Here is a 20,535-nt window from a genome sequence, read left to right on the forward strand (position 1 = left end):
CGGCTAAGGCGCACACGGCCCGGGGCGGGGCGCTGCATGTCCTGGGTCTGGAGCGGCGATCCGCTGGGAGAGGCTCGGTTCACTCCCAGGGGCAGGGAGCCAGCAGGACCCCGCTAGGGGGGTTCCGGCATCCTCGGCTCCCGAGCCCCGGGCCCGCGGTGGGAGGGGCGCCTCCCCGGCGCCGCGAGTGAGATCACCTCGGTTTATTTAAGGAGCCAGCCCTCGTCTTTGATAAACTATCGCGCCTTGGCCCTGGTTTATAGCTTCTGTGCGGGGGAGAAGGGAATTATTTATGGCCCCCCTAACTGGGTGTGATATCAGCCGTGGCTATTATCGAGGCTAGTTCATCACCATAAAATAAGAAGTGTCCCTCCGGTCAAGGGTCTGTGCGGTCTCTCCTGCGGGTTCAGAGAGATTGGGTTGGGGGTTAGGAAATATACAGCTGCTGAGCATCTGAAGATAAATGGAAGGTGTGTGTTTGTGACATAGTTTAAAGAATTTTTAAATATGCAGGCGTATACTGGGAGCACGTGGGTTCACGATGTATGCACGCCTATGCTTAGACATGCGTGTTTACATTCTTACCAAGCAAACCCGATGTAAAGACACGTTTCCATTTCTGCCCCACGGCAGGAAAGGTTAACCAGGTAGAGAAGAGCAAAGGCCAAAGCCCAGGATAAAGCAGCTCCCCACTTCTACCCCTGATCCCCGCCCTCCCTTGCTTCAGAAGTCTTTAGTTAAGGCTTGGAGTCGAGAATGATGGATTACACAGGCCCTTCCTTCCATTATGACAGCCTTTGTATTGTATTTTGGTATTTGTGATTGCAAAGCACGGGGCTGAGTCATCTTAATGACATAGCTGCGAATGCAAATGTATGGAAATGCAGACGCGCACAGATTTTGTGTGGAGCGGGGCTTTGGCAGGGTGGCCGTTCCCAGTTGGTTTTTTAGTGGAGCGACTACACGCACATATATTATAGTAATACTTTCTGGGTGCCCTCTGTAGGATGGCAGAAATGTGTTCACGTTATGCGTGACGCATAAAGCCATATTGTAAGATAGTCAAAGGTTTCTCAGAAAGGTTTGTGCTGATTAATAAAGTGTTTATAGCACTTTGTTTGGGGGGGAGATTGTGATAGATATTTGAGAGCCACCCAAATGGAATAGAAAATACCACATTGCTATTGGAGGCCCTCCATCAGCTTGAGAGAGATTGCTGGGGAGTTTCATAATGCCTAAAAGCCGGAATCAGATGGGGAAACAGAAAAAGAGAAGGTGGGAAGAGGGTTAGGATTTTTGAAAAAGGAAAAGCGACTGTGGATTGTTCCAGACCTAACCTTAACTCCTGGTTGTTTATTTTACATATAATAGAATAGCTAAATGATGGAGTGTATTAGTTCTTTAATAATTTATAGAAATACTTTGATGTTGCAGTAATTACATTAAAGGTCACATATCAAAGGTAATTTGGTTGAGCAGCTGTGATGGTTTCTCAGAAGCAATCAATATCACTGTCCGTGGTGCTGATTTCACCAAGGGGCCTGCCAGATTAAAGAAGGCTTATTACCAGGCAGAAAGGCCCAGGGGAAATCAGGAGCACGTTGGAGCGAGGCGCCAGCCCCCCTTCCACCGATAATTAACACCATTCCCCATAATCTGCGCTAATCCTTCATATTGGGAGATCCAGTGGCATTTTCCTGAAATCACAAAGACAAGTTGGGCAAGTCTGGGGGAAAAGGCAAAAAGAACTATGAATATATATTTGCAGAGATATGGTGAAAGTAGATGTCTCTGGTGGAACTCAGACACAGCCCAGGGTTCCCTGTGCTCGCCAGAACACCATCCTTTCTTCAAAGGCTTCTGGAGCAAACTCAACTTCACAAGCCTCACCACACAATTCCCTGAGCAGGTGGAGTGTCTCAGGGAGAGACACGGGGGAAAGCTAGAGTAGCAGCTACAGGTTCCAAGAACACGTTGTTCCCACACAAACTCACATGCAGACAAATGGAAAATAAAATGACCAGGTGAAATTACGCTTTCAAGTGGGGCCATTTTGATCCTGAAAAGCAGAGCTGCTGTCATTATTGTGAGCTGGTCCTTTCCTTGGAGATCAGAGGAAGTGTGCCGCCAGCAAATGCAGGGAGAGGTCCAAGCAAAATGCTCTCCAACCAAATCACATGTATTCCTGCCAGCTGAGGCTGAGCTTACAGCTGCTTGTTTGGTTGGAAGTGGGGCACAGGAGAAACCTGGGGTGGCCATGGCAGGTGCCCCGGTGAGCACCCTCCATATCTGACTAAAGAGAGTAAAATTAAAAAGGGAACTTGGAAGACTGTTAACCTCAGCAATTCAGACACTTTTCCAGACTTCAAAATCCATTAAAATAAATCCATTAAAATCATCCCTCTACTTTCTTACTGAGAAGAGAAAGGAAGACCTGGTACAGGCAACACGCTCTGTTTCCCAGCAAGTTACCGAGCTGGCATCCTCTCCCAGCTAGAAAAAGAGCCCATTGTTATACACAGGACACATAAGCACACATGCACACACCACTCACACCACTACAGTGAACGACATAAAAACAGCAACAGCAGCCGGACCAGAGGCATTCCTCAGTCGCCTCCATGCAGGAGAACAGAGGGGCTAACATTTCTCTTGGTACAAGTCGAATTTTAGGGAACAAGTCCCCATTGGCTGTTCATCTGAATCAATGTCCAGCTTCCCAGGAAATCAGTATAATTGAAGCTGCTTTGAGGGATGATGGAGTCATCTCCTGAGCCAGTGTCACAAATGGATTATTATTCTTGAATGTGGCATGATTTCAGTACAGTGAGATTACCAAACCATGAAGCCTCAGCAGAGTCCTTGGGAATAGGGCCTCCTGCCAGAAAGTAAGCAAAATGCACGTTTTGATCTCTCTCTCTCTCTCTCTCCTTCTCTCTCTTTTTCTCCCTCTTCCTCTCCCTCTCCCTCTATTTGTCTGTCCGTGTGTCTTTCTTCACTCTTTTCTGGCTGTCTGGCTTTCTGAAGTCCAGCACCTTCTATCATCTGTGTTTACAGGGTACAATCATAAAGTGTGGTTCCTGAACCCATCCACAAGCAATTTTCAATACATCCCCTTCCCTCTTGGAATTGCCCATCAAGATGAGGACAGAAGCCACACACATAAATATAACTAATGATGGAAGACATTAGAGGTTACAACAAAGTGGCTAGGGTAGTCAACTACTTAGCGTGCACAGTGAATACTTGCAAAGCACGGTAGTTGATGATAGGCGTGATGCTACATGACACCTCCCTTGCCTCAGTCTCTTTTCAAAACCACCCTGTGAGGAAGACACCATGATTTTGATCACATAATTAATAAATACCTTTGGATCTGGCATTGCCACCCAAGTTCCTCACTTCTGATAGTGCTTTCAGTTGCCTTAGAACTTTCAATGTGACAAAAAAAAAAAAAAAAAAAAAAAAAAAAAAAAAGGCTATGGGCAGATTTCAGGTTTCCTTAAGGATATGAGAAGGTAGGAATATATTTCGGAGTCACATGACTATGTGAGAGTACCAAGAAACAGGTAAGCCCTGTGCATGCACAGCAGTGCAGGAGCCTGGCCAGAAAGCCTACCTGAAAGAGAGGTGTTAATGCCTCTGAGAGGTATGCAGAATCAGAATCCAGGAGCGCACAGGAGGCCCTGTGGGAGAACTGCATGCCTTAAAACACAGCCCTACTGCTGAGTTCCAGCTGCTCCAGCCTTTGGGACTTTGCAGGGGACTGTCTTCCAGGGAGAGTCCATCTGTTGCCAAAGTTAGGAATATGGGGCCTAGGGGACGAAGCTTTGACTAGGGAGGTGCAGAGAGCATGATGAGAGGTGGCCAGAATTACTCCTTCAGCAGCAAGAAGTTTCTTGGCCAGAGCTGGAAGAAATGGGGAACTAGGTCCTGTTAGCAGGAGGCCTGGAGGCAGTGAGGGGGATGCTGGAGGGGAAGGGAGCTAGCATGCTGGAAGCGAGCTGTTCCTTCTTAGTAAACATAGAAGCTCCAATCAGCCAGTTAAAGATGGGCTTTTGTACCCCCACTGGGCATCTAACACATGCTGCTGCATCCCACCCACCCCAGGATGTCACCGAGGAGACAGACAATATCCCTGCCATCCAGACTCCCCAACTCCGGGACGTTGCAATGCAGGATTTGTCATTTTCACGGCAAATTAGGGTGACCTTCTATGAGTTTAAGAAATATAGTAAGATGAAAATCTTACCAGACATAAGATTTAAGCTGAAGCTTTAGTACTGAGGCTCCTTCTAACGCCCCCCTCTCACTTCCCTTTCCCTTTACTTCAGTTTATCTTTTTTTCTCACTTGTCTTCTGACCTGTTTTCTCCTGTTCTCCCTTCTGGATATCTCCTTTTGCCTTCATTTCTGTCTCCCTCTTTTTCCGGTCCTCTGTATGTCTTTTCTTCCTCTTCATAGCCCTTGGCACCTTTTACTTAGCCCACCTTAGCACCTATAAGAGTCTGCAGTGAGACCTCCACCAGCCTGCAAGGGGCTTTCCTAGTGAGGGCAATCTCCATCTTAAACTGCCCTGCCATTGAAGGATCCATCTAATTTTATGTACAACTGTAAAGATGAATGATAAGTAGAAAGAATACAGGCGAAAAGATGAATAAATTATAAAGGGCAAATGATGACAAGCCAGGGGTCCCCTGAGAGAGTGATATGATAACAAAAACTAGAGATGAATTTATGAAGGGTATAGTTAGCATGTTCAGAGGCTGTGAATTCTCCGGGGTAGTTTTACACTCCTGGTGATAGGCATAATCAAAGCATTTTCAGTTTAGAATGTGATGTATTTCTACTTGTCTGTCTTGCGGGAAGTGTCGGTTTTGCCTCTGTGGAGTGAAGATGTGTCTTCTCTCCCAACCTCTGCCACTTACACAACTCTATTTGAGACAGTAGTGTCACAACCTGACCCACACGCTCCTCCTGCTGTCCTTCTAGATGAGTGTGTTAGGAACAATTATGACGAAATACCTCCAACTGTAGACTTTAGCCACAAAAACATACCGTGGTTCTGGATTCACAAACCAAGATGTCTGTAGGGTCGGTTTCTCCTGAAACCTTACGGATAATGTCTCCTATGCCTCTCTATCTTCTAGAGGTCTGGGGCTGTTCTTGGCTACAGGTGTTCTCTCTGTTGCTTTGTCTCATAATTCCTGGTCCACTACCTCTGTATCCATGTGCTTCATTTCTAAAAACACCAGTCACATTAGATCATGACCCATGCCAAGTACCTCAACTTGGTCCTCTACAAAGATCCTGTCTCTAACAGATTCTTTCTCACAAGTGAGACTTCATTCTTTTTGGTACAAAACACAGTTTAATCTGTAATACTGAACAACATGCTACCTTTGACTATTCCATGGCAGAAGAAAGAAAAAAAAAAGCTCTTCAGTGATTCCTGAGCCATCGGGATTCCATAGGCTCCCTCCTCTGTGATTCCCTCCTAGATTCATACTTTTGTTCTTCTGTGGAGAAAATAAGTGACATATCTTTTTTTTTTTTCTTTCCCACAGTCACTAAAGAGAATTATCCATCTGTCCTTTAGGCAGTGGCACTTAGCTGTACAATTTAGCACCCAAAGAACATTGGGCATTGTTTTGAAGATATTCCTGGCATCTGTGAGAAGTAGCCAAGGACAATTCTATATATCGTGGAATGCACAGTCTCCTCAATAAAGATCTGGTTCCCCAAATGTCATCTGTGCTTAGGAAGAGAACATGTCCCAAAGCCAATGGTGGTGTAGAAGGCAGAAGGAGCAGCAATCTCAGAGGCTGAGCTTTCCCTCTTAGTGCCTGGTTCTCATTCATTTGGAGGACAAGTCCAAAGGTCCTTGTAATGGGAGGAGCTGGAGGCTGTGGTGAAGAACAGCCATTTAAATCGTGTGAACAGTTGGAGCAGCCAAGTCCACCTCCCACTGCTGTGCACAAGTCTGGCCATCCCCATCTGCAGGGTAGACTCAGCCCAAGGCCTCACAGTTTTGGTACCATTTCCAGCTCTTCTCTTTCCTTTGACTAACATGAAGTTAATGATCTGAGTGATGCTGCCTGAGAATTTGCTCACGGCAGAGACAGAATGAAAACCTAGAACTCTTAAACTCATCCATGGGAGGTTTCCAGTGCACCCTCCATTTGAAAGACCCTCTTCCACCCCACTAGAAAACCATATGTCAGGCCTGCGTGCTGCCCAGCACTCCTTTACTGTGTGACACCAATCTGATCCCATTACTAAGAAGGCAATACCAAGGTGAAGGAAGTGCTAAGGCCTCAAGGAGGGAGCCAAAAGGGCTTTCTATCCAGAAACAGAGCCAGCTTGGCCAAGGGCTACACCTACAGCACACACAGATTGCCTTTCTTCTTTCACTCGGCCAATAGTGCCAGCCCTACATCCCACTACCACCACTCCAGACACTGCTCTCCACTCCTGTAGAAACAACCTGAGTCCTCCCAGCCTCAGGACTTGGCTCATGCACCTCCCTCCTAGACCTCCCACTTCTTTCCTGCCCTGTCCACATTGGCTTTGGAAGCTCATACATTTATCACATAGATGACTGTGGACTCTGAGACACCTAAAGCAAACTCCAGGTCATACCTGGCAAGGTTCTCTGTGAGCCAGAAAGCATATGTGCCCTTTATCATGGGCCTAGATTCAAGAAGGCATGTGAGTAAATGGATGTAGCCTAGGGACCTACGTTTAGATACAGCTGCCAAAACAATCCATGTGATTCCTGCTCATCTAATGTCTTCCCTAGAGCCATCTTCTAGGTTGTTTGCCTCTGGAATCCCTTTTAATTCTGACATTCCTCATATTTCTAATAATAACAGAGCCAGCATTCCACACAATGCTCAACAAGACAGAATAAAGGAAAGAGTGGGGAAACTTTGCTTCTCTCCTTTGACTCACATGGAACCAATGATCTGTGTGACATGAGCTGAGAGTTTTCTCATGACAGAGATGGAATAAGAACCCAAAACTCCAAGACTCATCTATGGGGGGTGGTCTATAGCCTCCACCTTTGGAAGACTTCCTCTATATGTGAGGTTTATGTGCACCCCAGTATCCCTTTGCTGTATAATCTTATCTTCTGCCTTCACTGCCTGTGGTCCTTGATGCCAAGTATAGTCAAGCAAGGATCAGCTAGGCCCCTCCCTGATGCACCTACCCAGAGGCAAAGCTGGACTCTCAACAGCAAGTCCACCCTTGCGCTCTGCTCGCTATCAGTCCAACGAGGCATTTTGCCATTTTCAGCAGCACTGGCCTACTGTGATACAGTACAGATAGCTTGTCCCGTGTTCAAAACAGAACAAAATTACTAAGACACTGTGTTTTACTGAAGATGTTTAGAATGCGGCAGTAATAGGAAGGGTCGGTGGGTTCCAGAAAGATAAATCAGGCTGTCCTATTGAATCTCAGCCCCAGGGGTAGCCACCTACTTCCAGGCCCTTGCCCTGATGGTACCTTCTCTTTAGGATAACCAAGGTTACCCTTGTGAGGTAAAGCTCTCATCATCTTTGATTTCTGTCACCCAGAAAAATCACCCAGCTGCCAATCCTCTCCTGGATTCTCCAGACCTGACAAAGCCATTGTACACTCATAATCTTCCTTCAAAGGCCTCTGTCTTCTGTTTCAGTCTCCTTTTATGGGCAGTTTCCATTCACCCTCAAGACCTAAATCTGACATGAGTTCTTTGTGCCCATGGAAGCTTTTCAGTCCCCAGAAACATTCAGCACTGCTCTTTAGACCTAGAGTCCCATGTCAGCATCATATTTAACATCCAGAGTCACAGTCACCCACACTTGCCTTGCCTGGTTCAGAGGAAGGCATGGGGATATGTGAAAGGAAGCTTCTTTCTCTGCTAGATGTTCTTGCTGAGCACGGCACATCACAAGGACACACAGGCAGGTCAGTCCTCACAAATCACCAGTCCATATCACCTTCAGCTCCCCTTACCCCAAAGGTTCCTAGGTTAGATTTCCTTGTTGGGTAGGTTTGGAAAGAAAACAAGCCTGGCTTTGTGATGTTGGGTGCATGGGGAAAGGCTACAAGAAAGGAGCATTGACTCTAGGAGTCACAACTGGTGAGGCTGTGAGTTGGGTATGTATGATATGAGATTTGTGTCCTCAGGAGAGGGAGCCTGAGGTTGCCATAGGGGCTGTGTTTGCATGAGTCGTGGTGAGACTATTAAAGGATTTCTCAACCTTTCATCAAAAGCAAGCCTGAGATACAATATTTCTGTATGAGCTGCTGCTTCTGGATAGATGTGCTTTAGGACTGGAGGGGTTCCTTTTAGAGAGCATTTGTGTGGGTGAGAAGAGGACCAGATACCTTTGTGTTTTGTACCAGTGGGGTTCCGGAACTGTGGGCTGCCTTGAACCATCAAAGATAAGCAACCCCAGGTGGTGATCGCAAAAAGTAGTATTGTTCTTTATCAAAGTCCTCATGAAAATAGTTATAGCAGGAAAAGCACTGGTGTTTAATGGGACGAGGTCCTCCTAGGGCTTCCAAGTCTATTGTGGTGTAAAAGCATGTCAGGATCAAACATATTCATGGTATGCTCTCAGGCAACCACCAGGGCTTGCCTGAAAGGTGGCATTCTCTCCTAGTGTCCAGGAGGGCAGAAGGCAAGAGTTTGACCTAGAGCCTTGTACCTAATTCTATGTCCAGACAGGAGGAGGCAAAATGAAGTTAAACATCCCACTCCACCCTTGAAACGCCGGCATCCTGTGAAGAAGATGTCATCCTTCTGGATGACTTAGGTCTGAGTTTTCTATTTTCTATAATGAAGCCACGTGTATGAGCCCTTTGTATGCTGAGAGTTGCTATAAATAACTCAAGTGTAATTATTAATGACAAAACAATGATGTGAGTACGGATGACCTTTGGGGTCCTCTGTTGCAGTGAATCCTATGATTTCTAATTCACATTTGAAATAGAGGATAACAAAAATATAAAACAGTTCAAATATGCAACTTGGACTATTTGACCTATTGTTTTTTTTGTTCAGAAGAATAATTGCAGTGAGCCATGATGACTAGAAATTGCCCATAGAGGTGGAGAGCAGAATTCTGTTGGGTATGTAAGGCAGGAGGAATTGGGAGGTTGACATATTAGCTTTCCATCACTATAATAAAATACTTGACATAATTAACTTATTAGGAGAAAAGTTTGTTTGAGCTATTTGGGATGCTCTAGCTCATTGTCAATTGGCTGTTGCTTCTGGACTTACAGAAAAGCAACAAATCATGAATAAACAGATGATATAAACAGCAGAGGACAAAATGGAGGAAGTGATCTAGACTACACAATTCCTTAAAGGGGATATTTCCAGTTTCTTAAAGACCACTCATAAAATCCACCTCTTAAAAACTCCACTTCCACCCTGTGTTACCGTGGGGATCTTTAGTAACATTCAATATTTAAACCACAGCAGTTAGCAAAATAAATAAATAAATCAAGCTTTGCGAGATGGAAGTCTGAACTTTCCTCCCACTCAGGGCTGAGAATGGAAGGGTGTTTGGATGGTGAAGAGCTTTTCTCACACTCACACTTCACTCCTTAGAATCTCCAGCCTATATGTGCCCATAAGCTCCAGGCCAATAAGCTGCCCAAGATCCTATACACACTGTACCTTCAGGCTCAGAAAGTCCACCACTTTTGATTCCCCCAAAAAAAGATTCTGCAAACCCCTGACTGACTGCCAGAATCTCCACAGAGTTTCAGAGCCTCCCTTTATACTCCCGGTGTCCTCGATGGAACATTCCCAGGCCACCATCACCCATAAAAATCCCCCTGTCATTTGACTCTCCTACACATCGGACCACAAGATCACTACCATAGCATTGCTATGGCTTTGTTAGCGGTAAAGAGTCTTGGGTCACACTTCACATGCCTGATACTGTCCCCTAAACTGTACCTTCTGCATTGGAACAGCATACCTATGGAAATAATAAACATGAAGGAGTTTTGACAGCCACAAGCCTAATCTGAGGTTCTGGAGGTTGTTGTCAGTGTTTGAGCACCCCCAGAACTAGATCATAGAAAAGCATTTGAAGACAAGTGGAGTTTCCTCAAATGGGCTTCAGACAGTGACCCTGGAAAACATGTTTAATAGTGGAAAACTGTAAAAGTGAGGAGAAGAAATCAATGAGGGTGGACTTAACAGGTGGGCCAGAATTCACTGTGAGAATTCACCAAAATACTTAAAAAACAATATCAGAAATGTTCACCAGAATCTCACCTACCCAGGGGCCAGGATACACACCACTGCCCACCAAGCTTTGGCTGAGGATGTGTCCATGTGTTGTTAACTCCCTAACTCTTCTGGCATGCCATGTGTTGGCAAAATGGTATCTTTGTCTAAAAGAGGGCCTTAAGCCAGACATGCAAGTGCTCACATCTGAGAGTTAAGCCACTGTCAATAAGGTAGAGGTAGCAAAGGGAAAGTTCCCGCCTGCTTCTTCTGTCTGAAAACTGGCAGAATGTTCTCAAATATGAAGGCATGCATGGTACCTTTTCCCTAGCCATGGTGAGAAATATCACTCACTGAGAGTTCACAATAACCCATGTGCTCTACAAGTTCCCTCTCATTTAAAGCAGTATCACACTGCTCCTGAAAGCTGAGCACCATCAGTGATGTTGTTCATAAGAGGAAAGGAAAAAGGGACTTTCCCAAGACCCAATGGTCAAGGAGAGGTCTGGCTAGGGCAGCAACACCATGGAAAAACCAGAACAAGCCAAAGACAGTGCCATCATGCAGAGGAATAACCCACACAGGTATCCATAACACACACTCTGGTGTTGGATCATCTGTCTGACAATGTCAGGGCCAGTTTCTATTTCCTGGTTCCATGTATCATATCTTCTCCTGAAAATGGCAGGGCCCACTGTCTCCATTCCTTATCAGGAATGATATCCCCTACCCAGTAGACATCTATGTATGCCTCAATGACCAGAGTCATGATAATGGGTGTTTCTATTTATGGAGGAAAGAGGGGTTGACACTATGAGCAGAGACCAGCAGACTTTGCTCCCAGACTGGTAGAAGTGGGCAGAGGTTACAGAAGAGCAAGCTGGGTGCAGCAATAGGGCAGCCTCACTCACAAGCTACATGAGTCTTCAATTCACACCATGACATGGCTAGCCTCAGTGAGGTAAGCCAGGAAAGCTGGTCCGCTCAGCTCTCTGCCTCTTAGACCCCTCTTGAGACTCAGTCAGCACCATGGACAAAGCACACGTCCAGCCTCTGAAATCAAGCAACATCATGGACAAAACCCAACGAGGCCGCCCTCAGCATTGGTCATCCTCAGCCGTCGGATCAGGCACCATAGCCAAGACCCAGTTCCAGCCTCTGAAATCAGTCAGCACCATGGACAAGACCTAGTAGACCCGTCCTCTGGTTCAGGTCAGCACCATGGACAGAGATACGCTGGCGTCCCTTTCTGAGGTCAATCAGCACCATGGACAAGAATGCTGAAGCCTGTGAGCGTCATGCTGACACTGCCCCTATAGATAGCCCAACTCATCCAGGGAGTAGGACAGGTCACAGAAGTACCATAGTCACGGGGACAATGAATGAAACAGGTCTGCCTCTAATACAAAATCTCAAGGATTCCCCTGGCTTTCACTTGCTTTCCCATTGTCAAGCCCCACTGCACCAGAAACAACAGAGCCTCTGCATAAGGCATTCAAACCCGAAATGTCAACAAAACCTCTGCTACTGGGTAGGCTCAGGGCCCATATTCACACAATATGGCTTCCAATCCCAGCTTCTCCACTCTGAGCTATGTGACCTGGGGCTAATCATTTTACTTCTCAGGGTCAGTGGTGTGTTTGTTCAAGGACGATCTATGGAAAGTATTGCACAGAGTATATAAATCCCTGAACACCTGTTACACACAGGGGAGGTGCCCACTGTCCTGTTGCTATTCTGTTTATTCCCTTGATCTTTTCTGACCCACCTCTGCCCCTATTTCCCTGGATGACATCTTACTCTAGATGCCACAAACTCCCAAACACACAACCCAGCCTAGGGCTGGTCACCTGGGAAACCATCAAGCCACACCCATAGAATGGACCATGGTGACAGGAGCACCCATAGAGGTGGCCACATCCTCCTGATCCCTGCTGAGGCTTGGCAATGATTGCAGAACGTGGTTTGAGATCATTCTATTTGTGCCTCAGGAGAGTTGTTAGTTAGATTATTGTCCTAATGGTATGAGTGGTCCCTGTGTGAGAAACACACATTTCCACCCCCACCTCTCACTCACAAACTTTTCAGCAGCAAAGGGGTGAAGGGAGCTCGGGAGACTGCAAACCCGAAACACATGAGAGCAGAAGCAGGAGCATTTCCAGTCCCCTGCATGGTTGGAATGGACCAGCAGGCCCTTCAAGACAGGGAGACAGAGCATCTGAGATGAATATGCATTCAGCCTCTCCCGGCAGCCCTGACAGCTGGCACCCGACAGCTGGAACTGCTCAGGGCCTGCGAGAAGGTTTTTAATTCAATTCAGTAAGTGTTTCCTGAGCACCCACCAGGAGCATGGCCCTGCTCTGGGTGCTGTTTGGCAGATGGAAGCAGGAGAGGGCAAGGACCCCTGAGTCCCCTTGGGGCTTCCCTTCTGCAGAAGAGGAAAGGTGTACATGCCAAGCAATTAGAGGACAATGGATTGAGACTCCAGCCGCAATTCAGAGCTCGAATGGTTCAGGAGTGCTGAGAGGCAGTGACTATTCATTGAGTGTCTTCCGCAAATCACTGTGCTGGGCACAGTAGAACAGACTTTGAGGGACGGGAGGGTGTGGGTAGACAAGAGAACCATGAGATAGCATACCCGGGAGGTGACACATGAACAAAAGCAAGGAGAAAGGAGGAGACTTTGTAGCAAGAAGTTTACTCAGAAAGGGGTTGGGGGGGTTATAATTTGAGAGTGGACTGCCATTCAGTGAAGAAAGTAGTCCTCTGTCTTTGGGTGCTTGTGCACTGCAGAGGTGTCCTGAGTAGGAAAGTGACCACTCACCATTGTGGAGCCTGAGCAGACGGAGACCAGTGAAAGGTGGGGGAGGGTAGTGGAAATGGAAGCTGGGCGCCGTGGGTGACTTGTCTCAGTTTCCCTTCCCAAGGACAGACTCAGTAGGCAGACTTGGCGCTCCTGGGGCACCTGGGGGTTGTGCTGAGTATGTGTTTGGCAGAGATGCATTCTTTGATTCTCTGAAGATCCTGCTGGTAGGAGGTAGAAAGCAAATTTAGCTCTCCCTGGGTCTCTGAAGCTACTGGGGGTATATGGTACTCCTTGACCACATGGAAGCCTGTGTTATCCTGCAGGAGAAAATCTGTACAACAGGATCAACTACCCGGAACTGGCCAGCATTCTAGCTATACTACCATTATACATGAAGTTTCTTTGACACTGATTTGTAATAGGAGTCGGGGAAAGAGGTTCTTTGATATACAGGGGTGCAACGGATGTGCATAGCCTGGGCTCCTACACTGTGAATGTCTTTCATATGCCCTCACTAGCCCTCCAACCTTAGAAATCTTGGATGTCCTTCCCATTCTATGTTCAACCCATCAAAAAACATTGCTTCCTCCTTTTAGGCTAGAAAAGCTCAATGCATGCGCTTTGAAATGCTTCTCTGCCATTGTTTGATTCTCCTAAGAATCATGGACTTTGTGAAAATTAGAGTTGGAAGGGACCTGAGCATCGTCCACTTGTTCCCAGCTGTGAAAGTCCAGTGACAGTTGGGCACAGCGCTGCTGAGTTGCCACATCTTGGTTTGCCTTTGTTCATGATTGACAGATTAGGGGAACCTACTGTGATTCACAAGACTGGGGAGGACACAGGCTGGATTAGCATCCACACTGAGGCGTGTGCTCTGCTCAGCTTTATTACTTTGGAGTAGACGGTCGAGCCGTGTTTCCAACGTAATGTCCTGCCAAGCCTGCTCTAAAGAACAGATACAAAGCATGTGTAATTAGCACAGTAACGCCACGGCACAGGACTAGTACAGCACTTGCAAACACTCTTCTCAGTTGAGCATGGTGAAGGCAGGCCTCTGAAATTTCAGCTACGTGGGCAGCTGAGGCAAGAGGGTCACAAATTCAAAGCCTGCCTGAGATACAAAGCAAATTAAAGGTCAGCCTATGTAACTTACCAAGACCTTACCTCAAAATAAAACAAAAACCCACAGAAATTCTGGAGCTGTGGCTTGATGATAGAGTACTTGCCTAGTAGACATGTGAAGGCCAGGGTTAATCTCCAGCACACCAAACAATCAAAGAACAGTAATTTCTTAGGCATAGTTGGGCAAACGGTCATTTTGTCTGCACTCACTTCATGGTTAATGTTCTGTGTGCTAGAGCTGGAAGTGTACCTCAGTTAGTAGAGTGCCTACCTAGCATGCACAGACTCTAGATGTGATCCCCAGAATAAAACTGGTGTGGTGTTGCATACCTGTACCCTCAGAATGAAGGAGGTGGAATCAGGAGGATCGGAGGTTCAAGGTCATCCTCAGCTACATAGTGAGTTCAAAGCCAGCCTGAGATACATGAGACCCTTCTCAAAAAGAAGTGTGTGAGAGAAAAAGTGTGTGTGTGTGAGAGAGAGAAAGCATGTGTGTGTGGCTGTGGTTACATGAGCATGCACTCAAACACACACTATGAACAAAGACCAATTACTCTTAAATTCCAAAGTATCCTCAACCTTGTCTTGGTGAGTGCCAAATGTAAAGACTTCAGACAACTCCTTAGTATTCAGCATCTGTCAGACACAGGAACTCAAGGTGTCCAAACCCAAGGGGTCACAACCTTTCCAGAAAGCTGTTCCTGGTAGGTGTGAGTCCCAGTGTTCTAATGTACTCTGCCCTGGGAGTCAGAGGGAAATGACTACATTATGAAGTGGAGTGCGTCCCCATGACTCTTCTCCATACTCTCAGCTCCCACAGAAGTGAACTCCAGCCTGCTCAAAACTGGGTGTCCCTGGAACCTTTTAGGTTACAGGGGAAATATGGTCTTCAAACAACAAATCAGTCCATGAAGGTAAACCTACTGCCTGACCCCCTATTTGACCCCCACTTACTCCTTCCCCCCAAGGTTTTGGGATAACAGAGTGTGCTTTCTTCCTCTCTTCTTAGTAAATGATTTATGTGGGGGAACTTCATATTTCCTTTTAGGATAGACTGAACTAATGTGATGTGCTTGTTTTAATTTGCAAGGTTAACTGATCTAATTATCAGCTGTGTTTAGTTAAATCCTGTGCCTGGGCTGGCTTCAGGTGTGGGCTTCAGGTTCTGCCAACAGAAAATCTCTGGAAACAAACTGATCTAATGCAGTGGCTCTGCCGGTATGAGAGCATCCCTAATAATTTATTTAATAAAGAATAATGCACAAATTTATTAACAGCCAGAGATAAATAGAGGGTGTGTGTTTATATTAAACAAACCTACAAGGAAGCACTAGCTACTTCCTGGACCTCCTTCCTGGGGAACACACCTTTCTAGCTCCATATCACTGTCTGCTTCTAGGCTGAGTAAAGAGCTGCCCTGGGGACTCTATAAGAATACAGTGCCCAGTTGCTGAGCTGCTCTGGAATGGATTTCAGATCTGGAGTTCCTAGTTGAGCCCATAGTCCAGAGGAGCCAGAAGTGTTGCCCAACTCCTTAAAATCTGACTCAGTCTTGCAAAGTTCAGGTCCCTAAGAAGGAAAGTGATGGCCCTCTAGTCCTTGAGCTGGGAAGATGCCCTCTGGAACTGATGTTTGGGATTATGTGTTACTCCTCCTGGTCCAGAAATGTGAAACGAGCAGCAGAAGGAAACTTGAAGGTTGATTGACATGTTTGACAATTGTAATGTATGGCTAGATTAGGGTGACCTGAAAGGAGTCTTGGAGTGCAGGTAGAGAAGAAGCAGGCAACACGCTATATACGCATGCTGAGAACGTCCTGGCTTTACGAACCTACCGCTTTCCTAACCCACAAAGAGCTGCCTTCTGTACACCTGAAGCTATAAAACCCTGCCAGGGCAGTTCAGGGTGCCAACACTGTTCGAGGGAGTGCAAATGGAATGACACATGGCCAAAATCCTGTTAGGCTGTATTGTTTGAAGTATGGATCATGTCCAGCAGGCAGCTGCACTGGAAATGCATTTCCTATAACCTGAGGCCCAGATGCCAGACATTCTGAGTCACTCGGCACTGACCCCTCCTTTCCAAGCAGGATGGAGCTCTCTTCTACCATGTAAACAGCCCTGAATGAAGCTACACTTGCAAAGGCACATGTAAAAGTGCATGGCCATATAAAGTGTGTGGTTTTGTGTGTGTGTGTGTGTGTGTGTGCACATGCATGCAGACCACAGCTATTGTACTCTTGCATACATGTATGAGTACATACACCCTGGCACATGACATACATGTACACACAGTTACATATACGTTGCATCTACATGCACACACACACACACACACACACACACACACACACACACACACACATGCATACACATATGCTCTTCCTTGGCTTCCACAGGAACTGAAAGAGAATGTGACTCTGTAGAATCAGGCGAAGATAAACTCTTGATTTCTGATTTCCAAAGCAGTCTGGACAAGGTCCTCTGAAATGTATTAAAATGCTAATCACAGCATTGTCTGAACCCTGGCAGCTGTGTGACTTGGGGGGAAATGGAAACAGAATGGATTGTGAAGCCTGGAGCTTCTTGACTCTTGTCACGCATTCTCTCCAGCCCACGCCTGCTCCCCATGGGTTCCACAGGCCTCTGCTGGCTCCAATCTGTTCCAAGATGGCCTTGGCTCTGATGAGCATAATCCCAAGGGTGTGAACCTTCAGTGCTAACAAACCACTGCCTTTCTTCTAGCTCAGTCCAGAGTTATTTCTAGTGAAATAATTATTTCTAGTGAAAGACTCAGGCCACACCCACGACAGCAGGACAGCAAAGTGAAGTTCTTCTGTGTCTCACAAATGGCCTCTTGCCCTCTCCTCCCTACCCCTAAACTCTGCAGACCTTATATACCTCCTCTCAGACTTTCCACCAGGTATATGTGATACCTGGGCCTTGTTTTAGGTCCTCACTTACCCTTACCATGACCTTAGCACTGACACCAATATCTAAGAACGGCACCTGCTCCTGGTGTTCTATCTTGCTCCATCTGTTTCCTGGAATGCCCCAGTAGCTCAGGCTTCTTTTGTCAACATTTTGAGCCCAGCTTGGCATCATCCTCTCTGGGAGCCTTCCTCTCTCTGGATCGGCTGGATAAGCCACTCTGTTCCCCAAGTTCAGAATATATGATACATACCAAAGCTTACCATAGTTTAACCATGTCCCTCTACCCAATCCTTTGCCTGGATTGTGTTATCTAAGCACTGACACAAGGACTGGCCTGGACAGTTCCCAGAAGCTGTGGCCATTGGAATATGTGGGTGGATAGATGGATAAGTGGAAATCTGAACCCCTGAGACCAGTTATGTTTTGAAGGGAGCCATAGGCAGATACCCTGAAGATAACTTGCTTTTTCTCCTGGTACCTGGTACAGACTCTGGTCAGCCGGTGTCAGCACAGGCTTCACAGCAGGCTGCTTGTGCCCACATCCTCCACCCCACCTTTATAACAGCCAGGCTCCCAGCATAGCACAGTTCCATTTTTCCTTTTAAGCATCAAACTGTCATTTCACTAAACACCATCTGGAGACTCCTGGCTTCAGCTCCCTTTTCTCCCAAACTCTTATTAATGTGATGGGTGTTTATTCCTTCTTCCTTCTCTCCACTTCCTCTAGAGCATCTCGGCCCTGTGGCCTGCAGACATTCATCTTATCTTCTGGGAGTGCCATTCTGCTAGAGCGGGAGGCTGTCTTCAGCTTGGCTCAAAGCAGCTGACAGTGACAATGAGCAGCTAGAGAGAGATCAGGAGTGAGTGTGACGGCCCCCAGGAAACAGTCCCAGGCAGCCTGGGAAGGCAGAATGGCAGAGAATGACAGAGAAGGAGTCTTGGCTAGGCAAAGCCCATAGTGGGATATCACTTACCTTCCTTGTCACTGGGATAAAACATTCAACGAAAGCAATGGAAGGAAGGAAAGAAGGAAGGAAGGAAGGAAGGAAGGAAGGAAGGAAGGAAGGAAGGAAGGAAGGAAGGAAGGAGGGGCTTAGTCTTGCTCACAATTTGAAGGTACAGCCTGTTATGGAGAGGCAGTCATGGCAGTAGGAGCATGAGCCAGCTGGGTCACACTGTACCGACAGTGCAAAAGCAGAGCTAAATGCTGCTGTTTGGTTTTTCTTCTCCTTTTTATCAGTCTGGAACTCTGGTCCATGGGATGCTACTGCTCACATTTAGAGTCAGTCTCCCCATTTTATCTAACCCAATCTAGAAACTTCCTTACAGCTATGCCCAGGGATTTGTGTCCATGATGATTCCTATCAAGTGGACAATCACGAGTAACAATCAGTGGGTAACAATCAGTGACCTTCCTAGAAGGCCAGAGCCTGCAGTGGCTCCCTAGTATAACCAAATGATCCTGAGCATTTCCACAGCGATACCTGGGCTCCCTTCTTTCTGTTGCCAGCACAGTGTGCTCCTTCATTTTTATGTATGCCCAAGCTATGAAGCCCCTCTAGTCTCCAATTCATTTTTAACACTGATTTGTTAGCCTGGCATGGTGGCACATGCCTGTGATCCCAGCACTCCAGGAGGCAGAAGAAGGCAGATCTCTCTGAGTTTGAGACCAGCCTCGTCTACAAAGCAAGTCCAGGACAGCCAAGACTACAACAGAGAAACCCTGTCTCAAAAAAAAAAAATTATATATATATATATATATGTGTGTGTGTGTGTGTGTGTGTGTGAGAGAGAGAGAGAGAGAGAGAGAGAGAGAGAGAGAGAGAGAGAGAGAGAGAGAGAGAATGTGGGAGGTTATTTTTAATTTTTACTATCTTCATGCAACAGCCTGAAAGCCAGCAGGTAGTACTGGGATTCTTAGAACTTGAATTACAACTGGTTGGGAACTTCCATGTGGGTGCTGGAAGCCAAACCCTTTGCAAGAGTAGTAAACACTCCTAACCACCAAACCGTCTTATCAGTCTTCTGTCTCCAATTCTTGCTTATCCTTCGAGAAGTTTACACCTTTCTCCTCCAAGTAGCCTTTCCTTCCTATCCCATCAGCATTTCAGTTCTTTCTTAGCACCAAATGCATGAAACCTATTTTTTTCACTCAACAATCTAATCCAAATCCCACTTTTCCACAGCATGCACTCTTTTCACTGGAAGGTGCACCGGGCTCTTCTGATAGTGCTCATTATACACAGTTAAGCACTGTGTACTCTGTGGGTCCACAATGGATGGCAGCAGCAGCCCCAAAGAGATGAGCCTCAGCTCCTTAGGAGCTTCTCTTTGCCATGAGAGCCTTCCCCAGTGTCCCCTTGGAGGGCTGCCCATTCTGGTCCTTCCTGGGCTGTGGCCTGGGCTGGCACTCAGAGGCCAGCTTGCTTCCTCTGGTAGAACATTAAACTAATGTGTGTTGTGTCTCATTAGTAGCATTCTGTTTGTGCCAGAGCCAGGCAATTTGATGGGTTGTTGATTGGGTATTCTGTTTATTTATGGCAGGAAAAGGATTCTTTATGGAGGACTGAGCAGTGCATTTCTGTCCCTATGGCACTGAGATCCTCTGGCAATGAAACAATTATAAATTAAGACTAAATAAATAATATACAGTAAGCAATACAGACTGCACGCCTCCACGTAGAGAGCTCCCCTTGGGTAGAGCATGGTCACAACCATAGCCAAGCCTAGAGACCCTGCATAGCCCATTCAGAGTGTCCATCACTTCCCAAGCTGGAGGCTGGCTCTGTGCTGTGACAAACTCTCACTTCCCTCCCTGTGCCTGGGTCTTAACAACTGTTCCACGTTCATGGGAATCTTGTAGCTCTCTAGTATTATTGATTGTCACAAAGCCAGAGGACAGGTGTTCTGCTGGACAGAGAGACCAAGTGCTGCTTATGGAGGTGAAAGAGTCTCCAGAAAGCAAACACAAGTGCTTCTAACCCATGACACAGTCCTAAAATATCCGCCACCCACCCCTGGGATGAGAGGACAAAGAACAGCAGGAGAGGCCTTAAAGACATGCCTTGCCCAGTGGAATCATATTTCCAGTAGGGATTATATCTGAGAACACCAGGCTAAGAAGGTGCTACAAGCCCTCCTGTGCAGGGATGCTGGGATCAGCTGGGATGGGCCAGCTGCCATTCAGAATATGGTGGTAACAGTGTAGCCCCAGCCTTGTGCTACCTAGCTAGAGCCAGCTGTAACTGAAAGGACTTCTCCCTCACCTGTGAGGGCTGCTGAACGATGCACCCTTCTCCCCAGCAAGTGTCAGGAGTTCTGAAATGAGCAAAATGCTGTGATTCTCAGCCAGCCTGTCTTGGAAGCACACCTTCATGCCCCAAAAAGCAGATCAACCAGAGCTCCCATCTCACCTCAGGCAGAAAGCCCTGTGAC

The 20,535-nt window shown here is 46.7% G+C and overlaps 1 protein-coding gene across 50 annotated transcripts in view; it reads left to right on the forward strand.

Annotated features, from left to right (window-relative positions):
• Celf4 (CUGBP Elav-like family member 4) overlaps nucleotides 1-20,535 on the forward strand; it is a 273,122-nt gene that overhangs the window by 75,136 nt on the left and 177,451 nt on the right. The window lies entirely within an intron of this gene.

Source organism: Meriones unguiculatus, chromosome 2, assembly GCF_030254825.1.
Source record: "Meriones unguiculatus strain TT.TT164.6M chromosome 2, Bangor_MerUng_6.1, whole genome shotgun sequence".
Taxonomy (NCBI): Eukaryota; Metazoa; Chordata; class Mammalia; order Rodentia; family Muridae; genus Meriones; species Meriones unguiculatus.